Raw genomic sequence first — 8836 nt, 5'->3', positions numbered from 1 at the left:
AACTTTCAAAAGCAAATTGAAGGGGAGAAAATCATAAGGGGGAAAGAGGAGTCAGTATAGCAAATTGTCTCTTTCTGTCAAAGGGCACAATGAGATCTTCAGTGGTGCTGCAGTTAATCTGTAAGATCATTGTGCAGCTGCATCTGAATAAGATCATTGCTGGTCATGGAATTCGATTTATTTTCTCCAAATTACATTTTGGATGAAATGTTAATATGAAGGCTTATCTTATTGAGTCAAACCGTGGTGGAACAAAGGGCCCTACGGAAAATCCTGGCAATTCTGGACAATGTTTCTCACCCTTTTCATGCCACCTTGGCTGAACAGAGGAGCACTTTTAGTAATAGACTAAGACAACTGTGCTGCTTCAAAGAGCGCCATATGAGGTCATTCTTACCCATAGCCATTAGATTAGATTAGATTAGATTAGATTAGATTATGAGGACACGCAGTCCTCTTTTATTGTCATTTAGTAATGCATGCATTAAGAAATGATACGATATTCCTCCAGTGTGATATCACAGAAACACAGGACAGACCAAGACTGAAAAACTAACAAAAACCACATAATTATAACATATAGTTACAACAGTGCAACAATACCATAACTTGATGAAGAACAGGCCATGGCACAGTAAAAAAGTTCAAAGTCTCTCGAAAGTTCCACATCTCATGCAGACGAGAGAAGGAAGAAAACTCTCCCTGCCATACCCGACCACAGTCCGACTCTGAGTCGTCTGAAAACTTCGAGCTCTGATCAGCCCTCCGACACCGAGTAACGAGCGCCAACTCTGCCAAACGGTTTTACCTCAGCCTCGGTCGCCAGCAGCAGGCAAAGCCGGGGATTTTGGGGCCTTCCCTCCAGAGATTCTCGATCGCACAGTAGCAGCAGCAGTGAACCGGGCATTTCAGAAATTTCCAGATGTTCCTCTGTGCCTTCTCACGTCTGTCTCCATCAAATCAGAACTGTGCATTAAGCTCTATAATGAGTCAACCTATAGCCAGGGAAGTGATAACCCCTTTCTGTTAGACTGTTTGAGGTAAATTATTTTTTATTCTTTCTACTTCTCTTCTAATATTTGTATTTTTGTGCACTTGCATTGTTACTGTGACACTGTAATTTCCTTTGGGATCAATAAAGTATCTACCTATCTGTCTATCTATCCATTGAGAATCCCACAGGATTATTTCAATAAAAGGTTAAAGGTTTCTCCCCAAATTTACCTTTCACCCAATGCTACTAAAGTATGTTCCCTGGTAATGCATCATATTGTCTGTAGGATTGTGTACAGGCTGTTGCTGTTAGCTAAGTAAAGGCTGTATTTCCTATACTGCTGGAGCAGATACATATGACAAGCCACACAACTCTTTGGGTCACAGAGATTGTGAAAGGTGTGACACAAATGCCAGTTCTTTCTGTCCCTGGGAATAAAATTAATCCTTTGATTAATACCATCAAGAGAAAAAATTCAGTGCTTGAATTTAATTGTGTGAATAACCCCCGCTGCAGTTGTCAATTTTACAGTGACTGCATTTTAGAGGATGCATTGTATGTGAGTGGTTTCAGTGGAGATACAGTGCTGTGCAAGTGGCTGGCTTTACCGCAATATAATCTTGTGGCACCGATCACCCCGCAATATCACTGCCACCTTCACAATATACGCAGTCACATCTCAAGTTGAAATGCTAACCAGGAGAGAACCAGTAAGGATATTTAAAATTTCAGAAATTTCATCTGACGATCATTCCATTTGTAAGAAAATTTAGATACTTTTGAACTCATGATAGGAAGCTGATATTTTTGAATGATCCAAAGAAAACAATTGACCTTTGAAATGCTGAGGACGGGGAAGGACGGCGTTGGTGGGGTGTGCAAAAAGGTGGTGGGGAGTGGAGGGGGAAGAGAGAGAAAAAGACAGCAAGGAGGGAAGCTGAACTCAGCTAGAAAGATTCTGGAGGATGAAATAAGTTATCTCAGCAAAAGACAAACAGACGAGATGTGGGTTGGAAAGGAATTGTGGTGTTATGTGCTGCCAGACAGCGGCTAAGCACTCAGGCTGATAAACGCCAGAGATGTTAAAATACTCAAGCAGCATTACAATAGCTTCATTTATGTGGTTTGCATTCAGCATCAGTGTCTCTGCTCTGCTTTTAACAATGCACTAGGCCAAGTTCAGAACACTGTGCACTACCACACCAATTCTGCTTCTTCTTAAATTAACCCCTGTTTGAGTGAGATTGGAATCTTAGTGCCAAGCTCCAGGTGCATACCCACACCAGTCTGAGGAAAAGGAGAAGATTCCGCTCAGATATCACATAAAAGGCTGAAGGTCTCACATTGCGGAATAAGTATTCTGTCTGTAACTTCCACAGAGTACAATAATACTGACTCATTACTTTGGGTGAACTACAGTGTAGATAGAATTTGAGGACTTTTGCTGAGTGAGATTATGTGGTTAGTTATGTGGGATGTGTGAGCTGGTTGTGTTCAAATATGTGAGTTAGCATGCACACATGTGCATGAGATCAGTTTAAGAGCAGTTATTCTGTACAAATTTATGTGGAGGGATGCATTAGTTTTGTGAGATGTTATAGTAGTTTGTGGGCATGTTAGTTGTGTGGGTCTGTATGACTGTGTCTGTAGGTTTGAGTGTGCACCAGTTGTGCCGAACTGAATTTTTGTTTTTATGCCTCTTTATGATCACTGTGTACTTAAATTAATTTACCAGTTATTGTTAAGGTTAAGTTCACGTGGCAACTTGCTGTTACGGGTGCTTCCTGGAACTGGCAGTTGGGAACATGAGCCATCTTGATGCTATTTTCTGTGCTGGAAGTCCTGGCAAACAGGATTTAATTTCCTGGTGTTGGAAGCTTGTTTTATCTTGCAGAAAGAATTTGCTTGTGGGTGAAAATTAATAAAATTGCAACTGGCTAACAAAAAGCACATTCTATTACTTCTGATCGTACCGCTTGGAGAGCAGGGTTAGTAAGGTCGGGGCACATCTGTGTTCCATCTTTGTGTATGCCTATGGACTGTGGAGTAGGAAGGGGTTCGAAGAGGGAAGTCAAAATGTTATTGAAAGTAAAGGTTAAAATTACTTTTACTTAACAATAAATAAATAGTTATGATTAGCTTTACCAGTGTTCATCCAGCCACTAGATGGAGCTCTATGCAAAGCTGGGGAGACGTGGATCAGAGAATTAACCAGATTAGTTAATTAAAGAGAAAATGTAAGCAAGTTATATGGACTGTGAACAACTGCATGCTAATTTCATTGAAAGTTTGGGGATATTGACATGGGTTATTGAGATTGGAGAAAAGCAGACTGAACTCTTAACTAGTCCTTTGCTCCTCTCCAAAGTGTTGAGCTCAACTCCACACCAAGACAGAAAGGCTTGATCATTGCCCACCGAATATCCTCCTGATGCACGTTGGTACTCAAGATGAAGGATAAGCAGGTACTGTATCTCTGATCCACAGATCTCCTCAGCAGTCTGGGCTAAGCCTAACCCACAAAGGTGTAGAACAGGAAATGAGAACAACACGCAGCAAGCCGGGCAGCATCTGTGGAGAGGAAAGCAGAATTAACCAAAGCTTGCAACATTAGCTAGGTTTCAATGACTTAGAAACAGCTTCTCTGCCATCAGATTTCTGAATGGTCCATGAACCCATGAACACTACTTCATTGTCCCTTTATTTTTTGGACTATTTATTCATAGTCATTTTAGATCTTTGCACTGTACCTGCTGCTACAAGGCAACAAATGTTATGACATTTAAGTAAATGATAATAAATCAGATTTTGATTCCAATTCTGATTCTTTCTGCAGATGTTGCTTGACTTGCTGAATGTTTCCATAATTTGTTTTTATACTTTTTACACATCTGCCATTTCAAAAAAAAATCATCCACACAGTCTTATGCTCAGAAGACAGAATTACTGCTGGTTCCCTCCTCCTTCCTTGCCCTACATGTCAATCCATACCTTCCTGTTCTCCACTGTCTCACCTTGAACCTAGGCACAAGGACTGCAGATGCTGGAATCCCCACAGATGCTGCTTGATCTGCAGAGTCTTTTCAGCAGATTGTTTGTTGCTTTTCCCATTTCCCTGTTTCCTCTCCCCTCCAGGTTTAGAGTTTCACAGGTACTATCCGCCAAACTCAGGTGGTGACTCTGCACATTTGAAATATGCAGGCTTGTTAACTTGGGAGGACATCATAACTGATCATAGTCTATTCTCCCACTACAAAAGGGATCAATGGAGAGTCATGCATTTTCCCCTCTTCTATCTAAGCACTGTGAAGCCAGATATCATAATCTTTCATTACACCCCACATTAAGTTATTCTGTACAAATCAAGGTTTGGGACCTTCGGTAGTTTATTTATTCCTGGAGGTTCAGAAAAAAATTCTGAGCAATCAGGAATCCTGGGCTTCCTTCAGCCAACTCCACACACCTAGGAATCAATAATCAGGCAATTTACTCCTTGAGTTACAGTGGGAGGGGTGGCTTCACCAGATCCATCTCCCTACCTCACCAAATAGTGGCAAGCAAACAGTCGATTGGCTACTAACGCCATTGCGTTATTAGCCCAATGGTCTTGGGGCTTCCTCATGTGTGATCACATAACCTATCTTCCTCAGCATTTCACTAGGAAGATGGAAGAATTTTGAAAACACCCTTGGGATAATTCAACCACTTATGATTAACCAGAAAAGGGGAAGGTATTGACTGAGAACCCATATGCTGCATCCACAGCAAAGTTGCAATCTGTTGATCAATATAAAGGAAATTTGGGTGCTTTATTCATCCAGTTCACCCATCTCCGTTTCTTGCTTCACACCAAGTGATGCAAGTTAAAATGGTTCATCCCACTTTTGGAGTTCTGCCAACTTTTCTTGTTTTTATCCTCTTTTACAAGTAGGATATAATTTAGTGGAGATGAGGAGGAGTTGGGGAGACATTCGTGTCAAAATTCATGCAGAAGATGCCCACATTAAAATCAATGTAAGAAACCTGGAGCTGATTCAAACCCTGAGGTTTTGTTGGAACAATCTAATGTTTGTCCCTTGATGAGAGAGAGTGCCAAGCAAGAGCAATGACAAAGCAGAGTCCCAAGGCAAAATAAGTACTCTGGCTTGCAGAAGGCTGCCTGATTAAGCTCAGATGTTTTTCTTTTAATTACTTACGGTTAACAGAAAGTAAAGATGTGCTAATCATAAAGGAGGTAGGCAGGGTGATTTGCTGAGTCTGACGGTAAATATTGGCAAGGTTAACTGCAAAGAATTACAGCTTCTTTAATAAAAATGCTTTATAGAAAAAAGCTGATCCATGCAACTGTGAGACAGAGCCATGATCTTAATAAACCACTTAATAGAGCAAGAGACAATCCCCTAGTCTGGGTATGATCTGGATGCATCTGGTGAATGACAGATTCAGTTTGGATTGAGGACCGAAGTTCAGATTTTCCCCATTGCAAAACAGTGCAAAATGGTGCAAAAAGAAGCCTTAGTTTCCTCTCACAACACGCTGGAGGAACTCAGCCGGTGGGGCAGCATCCGTGGAAAAGATCAGTCGACGTTTCGGGCCGGAACCCTTCGTCAGGACTGTAGGGGGAAGGGGCAGAGGCCCTGTAAAGAAGGTGGGGGGAGGGTGGGAAGGAGAAGGCTGGTAGGTTCCAGGTGAAAAACCAGTAAGGGGAAAGATAAAGGGGTGGGCGAGGGGAGGCAGGGAGGGGATAGGCAGGAAAGGTGAAGAAGGAATAGGAGAAAACACAATGAGTAGTAGAAGGAGGCAGAACCATGAGGGAGGTGATAGGCAGCTGGGGGAGGGGGCAGAGTGACATAGGGATAGGGGAAGGGAGGGGGAGGGAGTTACCAGAAGTTGGAGAATTCTATGTTCATACCAAGGGGCTGGAGACTACCTAGACGGTGTATGAGGTGTTGCTCCTCCAACCTGAGTTTAGCCTCATCATGGCAGTAGAGGAGGCCATGTATGGACATATCTGAATGAGAGTGGGAAGCAGAGTTGAAGTGGGTGGCTACTGGGAAATCCTGTCTGTTTTGGTGGACGGAGCAGAAGTACTTGACAAAGCGGTCCCCCAATCTGCGTCGGGTTTCACCGATGTAGAGAAGGCCGCACCGGGAGCATCGGATGCAATAGATGACCCCAACAGACTCACAAGTGAAGTGTTGCCTCACATGGAAGGACTGTTTGGGGCCCTGAATGGTGGCAAGAGAGGAGGTGTAGGGACAGGTGTAGCACTTGCGCTTACAGGGATAAGTGCCGGGTGGGAGATCCGTGCGGAACAACATGTGGACCAGGGAGTCGCGGAGGGACCGATCCCTGCGGAAAGCAGAGAGGGGTGGAGAGGAAAAGATGTGTTTAGTGGTGGGGTCCTGTTGAAGGTGGCGGAAGTTGCGGAGGATAACGTGCAGGATCCGGAGGCTGGTGGGGTGGTAGGCAAGGACAAGGGGAACTCTGTCTCTGTTCCTGCACTTCGGCCCTCACCCCATCCTCCCGCCACCACAACAGGGGCAGAGCTCCCCTGGACCTCACCTACCACCCCACCAGCCTCCGGATCCAGCACGTTATCCTCCGCAACTTCCGCCACCTTCAACAGGACCCCACCACTAAGCACATCTTTCCCTCTCCACCCTTTTCCGCTTTCCACAGGGATTGGTCCCTCCGCGACTCCCTGGTCCACACATTCCTCCCCACGGATCTCCCTCCTGGCACTTATCCCTGCAGGCGTAAGTGCTACACCTGTCCCCACACCTCCTCTCTTGCCACCATTCAGGACCCCAAACAGTCCTTCCAAGTGAGGCAACACTTCACTTGTGAGTCTGTTGAGGTCATCTATTGCATCCGGTGCTCCTGGTGCGGCCTCCTCTACATCGGTGAAACCCGACGCAGGTTGGGGGACTGCTTCGTCGAGCACCTCCGCTCCGTCCACCACAACAGACAGAATCTCCCGGTAGCCACCCACTTCAACTCTTCTTCACATTCCCATTTGGATCTGTCCATACATGGCCTCCGCTACTGCCATGATGAGGCTAAACTCAGGTTGGAGGAGCAACACCTCATATACCGTCTAGGTAGTCTCCAGCCCCTTGGTGTGAACACTGAATTGTCCAACTTCCGGTAATTCCCTCCCACCCCCCCTTCCCCTATCCCAGTTTCACTCTGCCCCCTTCCCCAGCTGCCTACTGCCTCCCTCATGGTTCCGCCTCCTCCTGCTACCCATTGTGCTTTCCCCTATTCCTTCTTCACCTTTCCTGCCTTTCCCCTCGCCCACCCCTTTATCTTTCCCCTTACTGGTTTTTCACCTGGAACCTACCAGCCTTCTCCTTCCTACCCTCCCTCCACCTTCTTTATAGGGCCTCTGCCCCTTCTCTCTAGAGTCCTGACGAAGGGTTCCGGCCCGAAACGCCGACCGATCTTTTCCACGGATGCTGCCCGACCTGCTGAGTTCCTCCAGCGTGTTGTGAGTGTTGCTTTGACCCCAGCATCTGCAGAGTATTTTGTGCTTAGTTTCCTCTCATTTCCCATCAGATGGGCACAGGAGCAGGAGGTGCATGGGTTGACTGTTCGATTGGCGATTCGGCTAATGCTTTATAGCTTGGAGTTTGCTCAACGTAGGATAACACGCAGGCCTGGTTAGTTATAAACAGAATATACACAGACTTTGCTTTTTTATGTACAGTTTATTATCAACAGCACAGTTTGTTATACATAGGATAATATGTGCCAGGATTTGTAATGTACTTGATGGTATAAAAGTTTGAGTGAATTAGATGTTGGAATGCTTACTTATTAGGTCTTATTACAATTTATATAATGCATAAACTGTAGCCCAACCAGAAATAGAAAGATTATTCTTTTATTCCTTGAGTTGTGATGCTGTTTAAACAGATCAATCTGTCCATGCGTTATGAGGAGAGGTTGTTTTCTCTGGAGTGCCAGAGGCTGAGGAGAACACCTGATATAAGTTTATAAGATTATGTGAGGCACAGATAGAGCAGAGAGCCAGTATCTTTTCCCCAGGATAAATATGTCTAAAGCTAGAGGCATCCATTTAAGGTGAGAGGTGTAAGTTCAAAGAAGATGTACAGGACAAGCTTTTAATCAGAGAGGGGTGGGTGTCTGGAATGTGCTGATGGAGGCAAGTACAATACAGGCATTTAAGAGGCTCTTGGATAGACACATCATAATGCAGAATATGGGCCTTGTGTAGGCAGGAGGGACTAGTTTAGTTAGGTGTTTAATTAGTTCGGTGCAACATCATAGGCCAAAGGGCCTGTTCCTGTGTCTTGTTCATATGTTTTATGTAGAGATGCATGGATTAAATTAATAACTTAACTCAAAGGGCTGATGACTGGTTTGCGTGCTGGTCCAATTAATCTGGTGCCGTGGATAAATAGAGTGAAGATAGGGGGCCAATTCTAATCAGTCTTGTTTTCTGATATCAACTCACTAAGATCCAGTAGTGCTGGCAGCTTCAGGCTAGTTGGCAGTCTCTGTCGGTCTGATATTGTCTGTCTTCGAATCCTGGATACAAGGAACTAATAGAGTGAAGGAAAGAAAACAGACATATTCAGCTGTCTTCTTAAAGCAGCTTTCCTACCGAGCCATTCTACTGCCCCCCTCACTCGTTCACTTGCATCCTATTTGTCCCAATTCAGGATATTGACCAGCCATTATGGAGTGACCACACAAGCCCAGGTTTGGCTTTTTGAGGTTTAGAATGGTAAAAACTTACTACAGAATGGATACTAAGAGCAGACCAAGATGCCACAATTCCTTGGCACTGAGTGTTGGCGTAATCACCTACCG

General features: G+C 44.6%; 1 long non-coding RNA gene across 1 annotated transcript in view; it reads right to left on the bottom strand.

Moving 5' to 3' along the window:
- Nucleotides 1–511: 511 nt before the first annotated feature.
- LOC140185116 (uncharacterized) overlaps nt 512–8836 on the bottom strand; it is a 35018-nt gene continuing 26693 nt past the window's right edge. The window contains exons 3-4 of the long non-coding RNA XR_011882502.1: nt 8478–8565; nt 512–3565 (exon numbers count right to left, since the gene is read on the bottom strand). This is a non-coding gene — a long non-coding RNA (uncharacterized lncRNA). The remainder of the gene's footprint in view (nt 3566–8477; nt 8566–8836) is intronic.

The sequence above is a fragment of the Mobula birostris genome, chromosome 20, assembly GCF_030028105.1.
Source record: "Mobula birostris isolate sMobBir1 chromosome 20, sMobBir1.hap1, whole genome shotgun sequence".
NCBI lineage: Eukaryota > Metazoa > Chordata > Chondrichthyes > Myliobatiformes > Myliobatidae > Mobula > Mobula birostris.
This window is presented reverse-complemented; position numbering and strand designations above follow the sequence as displayed.